At 41.2% G+C, this 16,220-nt stretch overlaps 1 protein-coding gene and 1 long non-coding RNA gene across 2 annotated transcripts in view; one reads left to right on the forward strand and one right to left on the reverse strand.

The window, feature by feature from the left end:
- The window catches only part of camta1a (calmodulin binding transcription activator 1a), a 294,400-nt gene that overhangs the window by 244,471 nt on the left and 33,709 nt on the right, over positions 1-16,220 (reverse strand).
- On the forward strand, positions 12,114-13,377 carry LOC133005365 (uncharacterized). Its single transcript, XR_009678367.1, has 4 exons — positions 12,114-12,494; positions 12,715-12,823; positions 12,943-13,036; positions 13,128-13,377. It is a non-coding gene; the product is annotated as an uncharacterized LOC133005365 (long non-coding RNA).

Here is a 16,220-nt window from a genome sequence, read left to right on the forward strand (position 1 = left end):
ACAGAAACAAGGTTAACAAAACAGAGGTGAGAGATAATGACGGTGATTACGACATGTAATGGCAAAAGGGTAAAATCAATCATAATGCACCAAATAAAAAATGAAATGATTACCAAGCTTATGCAGGAGGTCAGGGGTCAGAGGTCAAGTTCAATATAAACAGGGAAACCATTACGGCGTCTGCATGGATGTCTCTGGAAGAAATAAACAAGGAGTTGATGTAAGTACACTTCACTGTAAGTGCTGTTTAAGTCCTACATCTACTTGACAATATGTAGCACTCAAATATTAATGTGACACAATGCTGTAGTAAGCAGCGATTCATAGCAGCGCACAAACCGGAGAAGCTCAGTTTCCTTAAGTGGTGGTGGGCTATTTCAGGGTGTAGTGAATCGGAGACGCACTTATTCCATCCCTTTAAAACAATGGAAGGCATCTTTTTATCATCGCGTAACAGCGTCGAGACCATAAATTAAGTGTTAGCTCATTTTAAAACCTCTCAGCAAAATTAGGTAGACCAAACAAGACACCGATGCAATGCTAACACATCACTCACACTTTATGTTTCGTGCTCCCGTGCGTAAACACTCCTGTAGACGGTATAGACATGAGTACGACAATGAGCGTGTTTGATTTTTTTGTTCAACCAAAACAAAAAAGAAAAATAATCCCATAGTTGCTGAGAAAACAGTCTGTGAGGCTCCGGTACGCTGAAGACGGCGGAGGCATTACTCTTTGCCAAATAAAGAAAAAGTACAGAAATGGCTGTGCAGTGGAAGCAGGAAGTATTCATCTATTTAAGTCTGCACATTTTGTTAAGCATAAAACACTTCACATTTATTTATTTGATATTATTTGTATACACAGGAAAAAAAACTAATGTGCTGCTCCAGACTTTCTCCACATATTGAATTTGAACAAATTCTAAAAAAGGTCGACAGTTTCACTCTCCCAACAACTGTCCATATGATGTGCGTGTTGTCAGCGGCCACAGGGTCAGTGACACTGCATCTCCACATTTCACTGGAGGATACAAAGATGACCCAGATCCTGGCATTTTGAAAAGAGTTGTATTGTCCATGTAGAGTTAAAGGCCAGCATGTAAAGGATGTATTAACAGACATTTTCACCACTCACAAAAACACCATTAAATCTTCAGTATAATAGGCGGATTTGCCTTTTCTTTTTTTAAATGCTGAGGAAACTGTATTTTTCAGCTATTAAAACCAGAAGCTAAAGATCCACTGAGGAGCATCCGTGGGGCCCAGAGTCACGTTTATCAGCGAGGAAGGACACAAAATAAATGGTTTTACAAGAAGGAAACATGTTGCCTGAGCCGCAACCCCGCCTGAGCGTGAAATCCAAACAACATTAGATGTAAGACAATACTCAGTACACATTAGACCCTGAGGCAACATATCAGCACTGAAACAAGAAGGGAAGCACCTTTCAGAACAACCCTGCCTTTTATTAGTGTCTCGCACTTCAAGAAGCTCATGCACAAACTCGCAAGTAAGTGCATTCCGAGATTCTTCTGTCGTGCAGTAAAGAAAAACACTCCGGAAGCTTCTGCATCTGTGTGTGATTAGTTCCACCACCTAAGATAAAGCGTGCAGAGCAAATGTAACCTCATCATAATGTATGTGTCACAAAGGCAGGGGGGACGCTCAACCAGAAAACAACAACTGCTGTATGGTATAGCCGCCCACCACTGTGACGGAGCCTGGCGTGAATCCTGGTCCCGCCCGCGTTCTCCACCCATCATTAATCGTCTGATCATTGCGGAACCGAAAGCGGCAGAGGCATGAGCAGACGGGAGATCTCACAGGTATTAGCTGCTAATTGCCGTCAACCAAACAAGCAGCACTTTGTGGAGAAAACAATCTATATTAATTCTTCCTCCTCTCCCCTGCAGAATGCACGTCGAAGCTTCTCGGGCACACAAGATAAATGCCTATACCATAATCACAACTAATTGTGCAAATAATCGCAAAGTTCTGGTGCCACCTATACCCACAATAAAACAAAAGCAATCTATGCAGCTCTTGGCTGTGAAATTGAAACAGTCCCATTTCTCTGGTCTCTGTCTTCGGCTCATTCATTATCTAACATTTGTATCTGCTCTGTGGTAAAAGCCAGATTTTTGCAAATGTGAGCGGAAGGGAGATGGAAGGAGGGTGATGACAGGGATTCATGGATGCTCTGGATGCTGACATGCTGTTCCAGCGTCTCGCCTCTCTCCACAAAACATGTGACAAGCTTCAAAGCCCACAGCTTTTATGCTTTGGAATAGGGTACGTCTTTTTTATTATATCCAAGTATCCCCTTTTGTAAGGATGAAACAAAATAAACAAACCAAACATCATCTGTAAATCGAGATAGCCGTCTGCAGGAGGTTTCTGCACCTAATCCCTTTCATTTCAGGTCAGTAAAATATTAGTGCTTTCTCACTGCTCTGATGGTCAAAGCACATTTCAAAGATTCCGTGCGCCTCTCCAGCAAAGGAAAGGAGAGGGAGAGAGACAGGGCAGTGGGGAGCTCTGGCAGTCCCCCATCTATTACAGACGGACCAATCATCAAAGACAAATTACAGTACACTTCACTGGGATATGCTAATTTCAAATTAGACGCAAGTCATCAAAAGATCAGCATTGCAATATTTTGCATCTACAAATTGAAAATGTCTGCTTTCAGAGCAGGTTTTAATACCAATATATGTATGAATCAAAAAACATGAGCGCCATCCAGGGCCACAGGAAGCACGTACATTAAGACCAGGTTTAACACAGATATATATATTTATGTGGTATTTTGCATAGAGATGGAAGATGAAAGTGTAATGTTTTAATATATATATAAAAATTCTTTTTGTGTAAAACTGCAGCTGATCAAACCCTGAAATACCACAGATAGGTGAAGGTCCTAAGTGGAAACATGATTCTCTCTTGTTCTGCTTTTGTTAGATTTAAAATAAAAAATTAGCAAAATTGCAGACAACAGACTAGGGTTGAAGAAACAACAGTGACTTTCCCAGAAATAAAAAAAGCTTGCAATCTTTGTTGATGGCAGACAGGCAGGTAAACAGATGCAGGAGATCCAAACAAAAACAGGCACACTCAAAACTCACCAAACGTACCAAACCACGAAGAGGAAACATGAGGGAACAGAACAGGTGCTATTCACGAAACAGGAAGAAGAAAGGAAGTAAAGGAAATTATTTCAAAGTAAACAGGAGTAATAGGCTCAAAGTCCAAACAAGTGAAAAAAAGAGTCGGAAATCTATGAATTCTAAAAAGTTTTACCAAGGTTTTTCAAAAGTCTGATGCTTTACAAATACAAACCAGCTCAAAACAAGTCTAAGCAAAGGATGTCAGAAGGTCCACACAAGCACCTAAAAGTCAGATCCCAACTGTTTCTCTGTGTGGGTACTGACAAATAAAATGGAGTATGAATTGAAATATATTGAATACAATATTTCTGAAGAAATGTTGGTGTCACCTCTTCACTTGAGCGTAATATTACATGTTCTTCACCTCTTGTAGTGTTCTGTGAAAGGCAAGAGAGCCAAACATGTTCCCTCTGTGCTCCGTTCGCATCAGTCGACTCCTTCTTCTCTTGTTAAATTGCAGTTACACAAAAGCTAAAGTAGTTTGCTTCCCATGGACATTTACATTTGGGTAAATAAAACTGAATTTGCACTGAGGTCTCTTGTGCCTGACTTAAATTCACATTATGTAATTAGATTGTTGGGATTTGTCGGCGGGATTGATTGTTTTGCAAAAACATATTTCTGCAAAACACTGTGGCCTTAAATACCTTTTCATATGGAGATAATCTAGACTGTTGTTCACCTGAAAAGTAAAAAATAATTCCCATAATGGTGTAACTGGTTTATTTGGTTTGGGTTCCTGTCATCTGTTCTTGGATGAATTTGTCATGTGATAACTATTTCCTATACCCTGCATGTCCTTAACCACTTGAGAATAAACAAATCATAAAAATATCTGCATTTTAATCTCCTTGCTCCTTTTGTTTTGTTAGATGTTGATGACACTGACATATCTTCAAACTGTTCGCCGCTCTGCAAAGCATCAAACAGCTGATATCAGAGTATTTTTCAGGATATTTTGAAATCATAAACATATTGATGAATGTGTTCTGTTTGGTAGTTTCCCCCGGCTTGCAGATCTTAATTTGGTGGAGCCCGGACATTATTATGATTTGTCGAACTCTGCTCTCAATAAGCGACATTAATTGCAACCTTAGCGCATCAACTGCAACATCATCATCATCAGTGTAATAAATATAAGAAACGCACAAAAAAGTTTCTTCTCTACATAGACAAATAACTTCATAATGTCCTTATCAAAGTGTTTATCCATCACTGTGCGTAGTCCCATACATAAAACCCCAAAGGTTTGAATAAAGGATATATAACTTATATTTCCTCCTGTATGTGTGCTAAGCTAAGCAAAGCCAACTATCTCCTTGCACTATATAAACGAAATATGTCTAGTTAAAGCTATTTATTTGTAATATTAACCGAGAATGCATTGCAAATATTACAAGATACAAATAACAATCACGTTCTTCCAAAGAAGAAGAAGAAAGTGAACGCTCCATTTCGTCTGTTATATTTCTTAAAGGGGGATTCAAAAGCAGCATAATGTCGATTTTTCTGAATGTGCAATGTTGAATGAAAAGGAAATTGATCGGTGAGGCTGCCTCATCTGATCAGTATGGATACCACTGCCTTCCATCATTTGCCCTGCCCAGGTTTCCATCGGTGATTTGAGGAGGAACACTGCCAAAGAGCAGTTAGTTTAAACAATAGAAACACAGACACACAATTACCCAGTCCTGAGGGAGTCACAGACTAAAGAGCTGGTCAATATTTCTGCGAAACATATGCATCAAAATGGCTGGGTCAGCTCCGGCGTCTTGGTGCCCGCCGCTTTCTTTCACTCTAAGTGCCTCTTCTCCCAATCTGCGTCCGAGTGGAGCACAACTGCCACATCACCGAGGTGTGAATGCATTGATGAATTCACCCTTTACCTCGTGACACCTGATATGTAAAAGCACGGCTGTTCCCAAGCAATGAGCGGCGCGTTGACAATGTCAATATTTCTCTCCAACATGCAGAGTAGGCATACGGACTAATGACAGACAGAGTATATCAGCAAATGAGTGCACAACAGGAGCAGAGGACTGGGGTGGTGGGTGGTGGGTGGTGGGGGGGGGAATTAATAGCTCCAGCAACAAATGACCTGACAGGACAAAAGCAAACACACAGACAGACAAAGAGGCTTGAAAACACACACACACACACAGAAAGGTAATGGTACACATTCCAATACATGTTCTATCATATACACAGAAAAACAGTGTAGTGTTACCTCAAAATAACACGAGGACGGTAACATACAGAAACAGCGTAAATGTTTCTCGCATGTTAATAGTGGTAAAATATGAAAGAGAAAAAAACACTTGAGTATTCCATATATATTATTCCAGTGTTTCAAAGGCTCGTCCATTAACAGTATCTGGTTGTGGAGCAAAAGACCAAACTCCTCTGTGACTTTCACCCACGACGGCCTTCTTTATTCAAGGCATTTGTGGTCAGGTAAACAGATTTTTACTTCTCTACTTCTTCGATAGAAAAATCCCTTACTTACGCCTCACTTGATGGCCCCCCCGACACCCTCCGCCCCTCGGTTCTCGTACTCCCACAACCCCAGCAACGGGCTTATCAAGAAAGCACAACAAGGATATATTGTCAAGAATTCTTTTAGGCAGTCCTGATTGAAGAGGCTGACTTTTATTCTCTCAAGTACACCCTTCCGCTTTTTCCCTCTGCCATGGTACACAAGGGTACCATTACGGTGGCTGTGGACCTCATCCATTCATCATTCTTCTCACCTATGAAGCAAAACACACATATATCAACTACAGCTGCCCTCCCTCTTTCCTAAATCATGCTTTGTTCTGCTGCGTGTAAAGAAAACTGCCTCGGCTTTGGACAGCAACACCCAGCGAGCCAAGCGAGAGGAATGCAGGGGGAACGCTTCAGTGTTTTGCCCTGCAACGTTTGAAATCCACAAATGAAAGGAAAGCGATTCAAGCGCAGTATTTTTAAGATTTATATATGATTAACAATTGATTTTTAAATTGATTTTACATTTGAGAATTTGGAGTTTCGTCTATTTTACTTTTTGGGATCTGTAATTTTTGTTTATATTGGATTTACATGAAAGATACTGTATGTTCATTAACCTCTGGTGAAAAAACTCAAAGAGTAATTTGGAAATGAGGCAATTCCATCAATCCAGGAAGAAAACACTGAGCCGATATCCAAACAGCCAGCAGCTGGTTAAAGCTCTGTTGTGTCCTTTATAGCCTTTCACAGGGTTCTAGCTTCATGTTTGTTCCTACTTTAACAGTTCAAAGGTGATATCGGGATTCATTAAAATAAGTGTAGGCCATTACAGTGAAAAGCACAGGCCACACACTCAACGCACTTCATAAAAAGTGAGGGGAAAAAATAAGTGTCACTTTGCTGTGTGCTGTGTAGTACAACACACAAATACATTTCTTTCAATGGTCTATTATTGGCAGATGTTGACTAAGGAGAAAGTCAGTGTGCATGATAGGAATGCCAATGACAAGCAAAGTTACCAATCCATTGTATTGATCTGACTTACGAGCATAATCTCACTGTAATGTGAGGCGACTGTATGCATGTTTGTAATTCGCCTACTTCAAAAAACAGTTCATCAGATCTACTTCAATTTAATTTTGTGGATTCGGGCTCTGTGGCATTGGAGACTGGGACTCATGGTTCTGCAGACTGAATCCACTAAGTCTTCACCAAGTCGTCACCCTAACTTGCAGTGGCTCAGTCACTCCGAGTCACTTTTGTTGTAAAGGAACAGGCACTGCACTAGTAAATATTAATAACACTGCCAGTCTTTCATTTACCTCCTGTGAGGAGCTCTGTGAAAGAACGTGGGGTATTTGCTGTGTGAGTTGTAACGATTACAAAAATCAAAGAAAAGAAGATATTACAAAATAGTCAAGTAATTCTATATATAATATATAGGGAAACTTGATGTCTGCTATCAAAAGAGCAAAGCAAAGAACAAAGACATGTTCAATTCTTATGCAAATACACTTCTGTATCTGAACAGGGCTCCTGTGGATTTACCTCAGCTGGACACTGACTGGTTTGCATACTCTATGTGGGAGTGTTAATTGCGGTGAGATTATTTGCCATTTATTCATTACACAAGCAATTTCTTTTGCATTATTCATCTTTCAACAGGATCCGGGCATGTTTTAATCACACTGAATGCAGAGTGACAATGCTGTGTCACCACTACCTTCTTCTGAAAAGCCAGCAGAAAAGCCGGCCCCATTTTTGTTCAACGTCGCAAACATCAGAACTTGAACAGATTAAAAAACTGTGCGTGTGCAAATATCACTGGTATTTTAATAGAAAGAAAGTGTTTACATGTCTTTTTTGTAGAGGGATTGCAAAAATGCCAACAGAGTGGGCCGCCGAGCTTCTGACGCATGTTAGATATCTGTACGTGTGGATGTGGTGTGTTGGTGCAACACAGCAGGGGGGCTCTCCTCTTTTAATCTCTAATCCTCTCCTCACTGAGGAGGAGGAGAGGCTGAAGATCCAGGAGAGGATGGAGATCAGAAAGCAGAGAGAAGGTATCCCCTCCCAGACACGGAACCACACCATGGCACTCCTCCTGTCCTGTACTGAAGCTGTCACTATCGGTGTCTGGGGCCATGAGGCAGGCAATTTTAGCACGGCGGTGTGAATCGATACCCAATCACATCACGTTCGCAGGCAGCACATCAACCTGAAGAGGCCGTGGCGCAATTTACAGCATATTGTTTTTGGCCCTGTGAGCAAACAGGCGCTAGGAGCAATAGAAGCATCATGGCAGAGCAAGACAAGGCCTTGTCATGGTCATTAACAGCCTTATCTCTGGTCACAGAAGTACTCATATTAACCACTAGAGCCAAGGACGGCTGGAAAACACAAAGAGTGCATAATGCATCTGCTGTTTATTGTTTTTTATTGAAATCCAATTTGGCAAAAGTCAACTTCAAATTAATCTGTCTGTCAGTGAACCGATCAATGCATCAGTCAAAGTGTATTTGCGTTGCACCTTTCACGCAGGTTTGTGTTTTGCAAATAACGGATAAACCGAAAATAGGTAAAAAATAATAAAAATGCTGACAACGAGATACAGTAAAATATATTTTAGAGCTTTAGAAAAAGATCTCAAAAAAGATTTTGAAAAATGTATTGCATAAAATTGTTTTAAATCATAAATAATACAGTAGAGAACGCCACACTTGATCAAAGGTTAAGCTGAAGAGATACGAGATACAAATGCTACATAATTTATATGACGCATATAAATAGTAATTACATTTGTGTATTTCTTCAGTCTATCCATTTGAGGGAAAAGATTTCATATAATGCAAATATACCATTGAGAATAGAAATGTGCAACCCAAATCCACACCAGAAAACACAGTTAAATAAGATTAGAGTTGCTCCGGATATACAGTTATCAGGTAATATCTGAATATAAACACGGGAATAAAACTGTGCCATTGAGGCGAGACATCAGTGCAGGTGGGATATGAAGAATCAAACTCCAGGGGTGTGACAGAATCATCCTCCCGGATCCCACAAACAAAAAACCCTGTTTGTTTATTTGTTTGCAACTTGCATCTTGTCATGCCAACAAGTGGCTTCCATACACACCTGCAATCATTACCTTGACGCAGCGGGGTTTGCCACAGTGGAACACACTGCCACGCTGCGAGCACAGTGGGCTGCATGGATTAGAGTCGGGCGCCAAAAGGTATTCTCCAGGAAAACAAGAACTAAATCGGGTGTAGACCACATGTTATACTTAACCACAGAAAGAGGCGGCTTTGAGTGTGGATGTGCGTGTGTGTGTGTGTGTGTGTGTGTGTGTGTGTGACATAAACATACTGTACTGCTGAAACACAAGGTCTTATCTTGACAGCGTTGTAAAGCTATTGTGAAATTGCAATCAAGCTGAAAAACCAACGACAGGTAATTAGTTACATGCTTCAGCGAGCACAGTTGCTGTCCGTTTCCTTGATAACTCTGTTCATATCTGCATTCCGAACAGGGAGAAGCATCGTGGCAATTAAAGCCTGGGATGATCTATAGTCCGGGTCCTGTGAACACTGTACGAGCGTGTTTCTTTATGGCTCACATTACAGCGAGAGCAGGTGTTGAGGAGACTTTTATCAATGTAGGCGGTTGAGTGGTTTACATGGAGACGGTCCACTCTTCTTCAATGTTCAATCGCTAATCTGATGTGGAAGGCACAACAGGATACAGGGCCACTGTATGTACGAATGACAGACATATCACTAGGGTTTGATTGATGCGGTTACTCCCCAGGGAGAATAAGCCACTACTTCATTTTCAACAACTGCGGCTGGCAAAATATGCCGTAGCTGAGATGGTTGTTATGACTACGTAATTCTCTTGAAATGATGCTTTTATTCAGTGTAGAACCGACTGAAGCAAGTCAAGGGCAAAACTGCTAAAGCATTTACCTGCACACCTCAGACAAATATCAGCTTTACATATATTAAAATGATGCTTTTATTCAGTGTCGAACCAAATGAAGCAAGTCAAGGGCAAAGCTGCTTTTACCCACACAGAAAAATAGCAGCTTTACATATGTGGTCGGATTTTTTTTTCTTTTAAAACACAATTGGTGATGAGGGTGTTTTAGCTTCTGGTCTGAGCATTTTTTTTACATTTAGTGTGAATTGATTTGTGCTCGGCAATTAGGTGGAAATGAAAATAGGCTTTGTCCATTTACCTAGAGCTCCGACTAATCTATGTTTTCATCATCGAATGAACTGGCAATTATTTCTTTAATTAGTTGGTTGAAAGTTTTGTATATAAAATGTCTGAAATTAGAAATGAAAAGAATTCAAGGTGACATGTTTTAAACTGTGTCTCATTTGAAAGAACCAATCCCTTAGAACAAGAGATGTTTATTAAAAAATCTGACTTAAAATGATGAATCAATCAAGAAAACAGTTGCTAATTATTTTTCAGTTAAAGGACTAATTGATTAATTAAGTAGATGTTTCGGCTCCTCCTTTTGTGTTCTTTTAATTTGATTGGCCAGCTTGACTGTGGTCCTTGTCACTGCTAACGTCTGCTTTTAGCACAGATGGGGGGGGGGCACATAGAGACATGCCTCCGCGGATACACATAAAGTCACGCTAAGTCATCTCTTTACCCACAAAAGATCACACAAAACCACTGAGAGTCACTAATGCGACGGTTGTGTTGCCATGTGTCGTCTCTATGATCCACTGAGCGAGGACTTTTATCCCTGCGCCCTTGAACACCTTTAATTCTCCACATCAAACATCTCTCTCTATGTTGGCACTCACAAGTTTTAAAAACCGAAATATGTCAGGATTCACTGCAATTATCGGAGGCAGTTACTTTGATATGTTCTGGGTGGAGGCAAGAAAAAAAATGCCTCTTTATGGAAACAAAGCTTCCCCACGTCAAATAATACTCCATCACTAATAGAGAAATAGCAGCAGAACATAAATGTGTGGGGTTTTTTTTACTCCAGCTTTGTAAATTTGAACCAAGATAATTCACAATCACCTTAAATCCCATGTAATAGTTTTGTATTATAAAATATAACTATTTTATACCATAAATGCAAAGGCCCAGCACAAATATATACAAATCATATAAAAAAAATTACACACGAAAAAGAAGATGTGTTTTATTTTTCATAGTTATCCTAAAACAGTCAACCAGGTAAGCTGGGGGAAGATGTGCGAGCATGTTAGTTCAGCGAGCAACGGATAAGAAGGCTGAATTCTGACATTTCCATTTACAGATAGCAACAGCTAATACCTTAACACTGATTAGAAGCTGTCAGTCCTCTATTTGAATTGCAATCAATACATTATGTACACTAGTGCACCACGTATATGACAGGCGAGGACGAACCTCCCCCCCCCGGGGTAAATGCAACTAGTATTTCTGGATTTCCACCAAACACCCACTTCCAATTCCCTTTATCACTGATTCACAGAACATACCTCACACTGCATGAAAAGAAGCATTTGTGTCAATCTGTGTCGCAGAGAAGTGTTGGCACATCCTTCGGTTAACGACTTTCACACGTATCTGCAGGCAGCAAAGGAAACGCTCAGGGTTCCTGCAGTTGTCAAGCCTGTGAGCTGTTGAGATTTGACCCCCCCTGCTCCAACTCCTAGAGGACGCTTTCACATGCAAATGACAATGCTCTGAGCTTCACAAATGCAAATCAGTTTCCCTGAGAGCAGATAACACCAATATGTAAGAGGCACCAACAAACTATCTGGCTGAGTAAACCAGGCTTAAAATAAATATTAAACCTGAAATTTTAAATTGTTCTTAAGTAAGTAAGTGTGCTATAATGAATTATATTGTATAACACGAACAAAGGTCAATGCAGTCAAAAGAAATGAAACAATGCACTTTATTTCAAATTTTTATTGTCATCCAATCCTAAATCTCAACAACTGTACAGAGTGGCATGATTACAGTCACTTTTTCAATTGTGCTGGTTAAATGCACAGAGGAAGTGTAAACCACACCTCTTCCAGCAAATAAATGATGCTGGGTATGATCATCTGTGTCCTGTAAGCTCCAAACTTCTACTGGCTTTCCATAAAAATATCTGTCCTCCCAAAATACTGGCATCAAATTCACATGTCAATGGCAAACTAAGCTGTTCCATGAATTATAAATGGTACCTTTTCACCACTACTTTCAAAATTGCTTTGAAACATTCATTGATTTAATGATTTATTTTTTCAGTGTAATATTTAATCCCCCATGGACTGCACAGTGACAAAACACAGCAGCCGGCTGTTTGGATACAACATACATCTCCACTCAGTTTGATTATTATTTTAAATATAAAGGAGACACAATATAGAGCTTAAATTCCTTCATAATTTGAACTTCAATTGTCTAATTGTTGTTATTAAACTTTCTCAGTATTCCATTAAAACAGTCAACACTTTTATCCAAAGCGACTTACGATAAGTGCATTCAACTATAAGGTTACGAACACAGAACAGCGTGAATCATGTGTGTAAATGTACTAAACACCGCTGCTCACGTCACCCGCTCGCGTCATCAGCTGATGGACTCGTCCAATCAGAGCCTCGTAAACGCCGTGCAGCAGCGTCGAGTGTCCCGCAGACAGGAAGCGGGTCGTGTTTAGCTTGTCCCGTACGAGTGACTCTGTCTTCGGGGTAAATAACTTGCTGAAGTCGACACGACACTGTTCCCTGGAGGAGAAGATGAGTGCGTGTGGAGGCAGAGCCGCGGGCCCGGTGTGGACGAGTCGAGGCGGAGAAGACGGATGCACAGTCCCTGAGTTACGGTGAGCTAGAGACGCCATGCTAACCACTAAGCTAACCCTACATCTGAAAGCATGTCCGCCACTCTTTGGGATAGCGAGAAAGTTGCTAAAATACGAATACAGCATCGAGTGCTGGAGCAGATCTAGTGCATGTGTAAATATGTATGAATTACTTAGATGTAACAGTTTGTTCTCGTTAAGTTTTTTCACCAACGTGACTTTTTTCTGTATGTTTTCACAGCCTCAGCCCCCCCCCTCCACACACACACACACACACACACAAACAAAGAGGCGTTAGGCTGAGACGCTGAAAGTCCGGATTTAAAGTGCAGAAAATTAAGCCATTGAATGTAAGTAACTGTTTTTGAATTGTTTTGGTGTTTTTTTGCTGTGGATCTTCCAACGGTGATGCAGCGCGGCTATTTCCGTTTATTAATAATAAAGTCATGTTACATGTGTTGTTTTCCAGCTGCCTGTCCATGACGTACAAAGACACACTATGAGCCAGTATGATCCGACCAGACCTTACATCAGCATTGAGGAGTTGTCGGAGAAGAAAGAGGGTAAGGTTATATTCATTAAATAATTTTCCAGTTACATGTAAAGGTGTATGTTGTAATTGAACTGTGCTAATTTTACTGAATGTGTTTACAGCTGATTGAAGCGGGACAGATGACATGGATCCATCCTTCCACAGCCAGGAGTGCACCGACCTGTGTCCCACACTTCATATAAGACTGGAAGCTACACTGATCTCACAGCTACACACCACAGACGTCTACACACTGGAGAAGAGTCCCACAAAGAAGTCATGACCCAGAGGCTGCAGAGAAACATTTCAAGCCTCATCTGAGTTTTTGTACAATATTTTTGCTGTATGTAAATAAAGCTTTCACTCCACATATACCTTGTTCACATTTGTTCCCTGTACAATATGTTCACCTATAACATCAAGCATCACATGAATGTTTAGTTTTAATTAACTGCAGTGCTTTTGGTAAAGGCTTACTTATAAATAATAATAAATATTAATATATACATTTTTATTATAAATATTGTGTGGGAGGGGCTTACCCCACGTGCGGAATGCTGTGACCCCACGTGTGCACTGCAATGACCCATAAGGTGACCAATAGCAACACTTCTACCAACCAATCACGAGTGACATTAGTTTCAAGGGTCTGTGGTTTCCTCCAATGGTGAGTAGAGATAGGTTCTAGCCAGCGGCTGGACTCCGATTCATATGCTAATTAGATCACACGTCGCGATCGGTCCGCGAGGCTCAGCGAGCCCCCCCGCGGCTCTCTCCTTTGTTCTCCAAATCCCCCTTAAGGTCCGCAAACGCCGATAGACCCACCTTGTCTTCCCTGGCGAACGCCGAGGTAACATCATGGAAACAGTTGGTTACAGCAGGGGATTAGGCCTGTCCGTAGAGGTTCACTGTGACAATAATACTGCTTTTCGTCTAGTGTCATTTACCATAAGGGACGTTCCCCACACACAGATCAGTGTACATATATAAGACATATAAAATGTGAATTTCATCATATCCTCATGCAGCGCATATTAACCAGCAGTGCATCCCCTGCCAACCAGACCTCATCCATATTCCTGCAGGCTTATTCCGGGTGGGGGGGGGGGGAGCCAGTGGTGATAAAGCAGGATCGATATGCAGAGCTGGTAAAAGCACAGCCAGTACAACAGCATGGCACAAAGGCGGAGACTAGAGGACAGGAGAGTGAGGGGAAGTCGCCTGGTAAGCTGAGTTTAAAAATCATCACCCGCAGCATATTAATCAGAGGAGAGATAGCCAGGCTCCCTAATCTTCTGTTATAGGATGTGAAATGTACATATGGTAAACTGTAGGCTGGGATAGTGAGGCGTTTTTAGCATCAGCTGTTCTGGAAGTACAAATATCCATTGTTAAGGAAGCTATAAAGGCAAGTAAGCAAAACCTCTGCACTTCTAATGCCGGAAGATTTTTTGAAAATACACCTATACTACGTTAACTCTTTAGGTTCTGTGTTTTTTTTATACATCAACACGGAGCAAAAATTGTTCTGCCGTAGTCTCCCCCTTACTATAACTTGGGACGCGCTGCCTTTAAACCTTTCTGACAGGTAAACCTGGGAAGGCATCAAAGATTTCCTCTCTTTGGCATATCTCAAAACTGCCACAGAGAATTGAGTGACAACTTTATTTCTCATCTGTTACATAAATCAAGGGAAATACTGTGAAAGTCAGCTCTACAAACTAAGAAATTCCCTGTGCTTTCTAAGCTTCGAAAGGATTGCTTTAGCAAAGTTTCACACAGGAGCGAGAGAGAAAGTAATTTCTTTGACAGGCAGACATTATGTGATAGAGGAGACTTTTCACTGCATTAAAGAATGGGGCTCCAAACAACAAAGCGATAGTAGCTGTTTAAAAGGCCAATTTTCCAGTCCACATTGTCATTGTCACACTCTTAACTCCAAAGGCAGACATGCACTCTGGCATCAAAGGCCATTGATTTTCTAATCAAGAGCAAATGATGATTAAGGCATATCTGCCCCCTTATCTTTCCGTTTAAAATCCTCCTTTCTGGATTCAATTTGACTTTGGCTGTTGTGCTGCTGAGGGGAATCAGGACAGTCAAAGACAAAGACACCTTGTCGAGACAGCGGGCGGTGTCATGAATGATTAAGGCTTGTGGAACGGAAAATGATCACGCATCCTCCCTCTGCCTGGGTCACTCTATACTTTTTTATCTATAGCTGGGAATAAAGTCAATTACTATATCTCTCATTTGACAAATATTAAATTGGAGATTTATATTGCGATAGATACACTAACACAGAGTGCCATTGACACGAGGCACAGCCACTGGCACTCAGCAGAGTTTATCTCCAATCAAGCTGCACCAGATTTCACACACTCATACACATCAGTTGTGAGAATGTGTCTGATCCCAGAATTATTACACCCTAATGTTCAAGAAGGTGAATAACTATCCCTGGATCCCCACCAAAATGTAATGGCTTCTTCCCTAACACATACTGCACCCTTCCAATTTCCGTCCATTCAGTTGTTTTTGTGCAACAAACTAAAGTAAAGGGGTAAAACGCTCTCTCCCCAGCACCACATGGACTCCCCACCTCACTGCTCTCTTTAAATCCCAAGGTGGGTAGCAATAAACAATGTTAAAAAGGTTGGGCCATGAAACCCCCCACTGCTTTCACCTTGATAACATTAAAAAGTAATACCACACAGCAGAGCCGACTCAAGGGTGCACATGCTCATTTCTTAGCCGACTTCAATTATCCAAACTTTCTCCCCTGGTCGGTCTTCCTGTGTAAATGTTTAGCCTTTGTGATGCACCTGCCTGAGGATGAGGGATTAGCTTCCGCCCCTCTCTCTAAGCTTGGTTTGGACTTCAGGTTTAACCGTCCTACAGGACAAGCCTGGAGCTCGGCTTAACAACGCTGCCCGGACCCCCCTTGTCCCTGTGGTGATTCTGTCTCACTCACTCTCTATTTCCTCATTCAGACTCAGACCGTGAAGCGTTCGCCGGGTTGGGGGGGGGATAAGAATCAAAGACGGACACACGCATCATCAGTCACTGACCTTGAGGCAATGCCGATCCTACATTCAATGCAGGTTTTTGTGTTGTTCGGAGCATATTTCTACCGGTGCTGATATAAACAGACAGATAGATACACATTATAAAACATGAAGGCCCCAATATCGCTGATGAATGGGGTCATTGTG

The sequence above is a fragment of the Limanda limanda genome, chromosome 7 (genome assembly GCF_963576545.1).
Source record: "Limanda limanda chromosome 7, fLimLim1.1, whole genome shotgun sequence".
NCBI lineage: Eukaryota > Metazoa > Chordata > Actinopteri > Pleuronectiformes > Pleuronectidae > Limanda > Limanda limanda.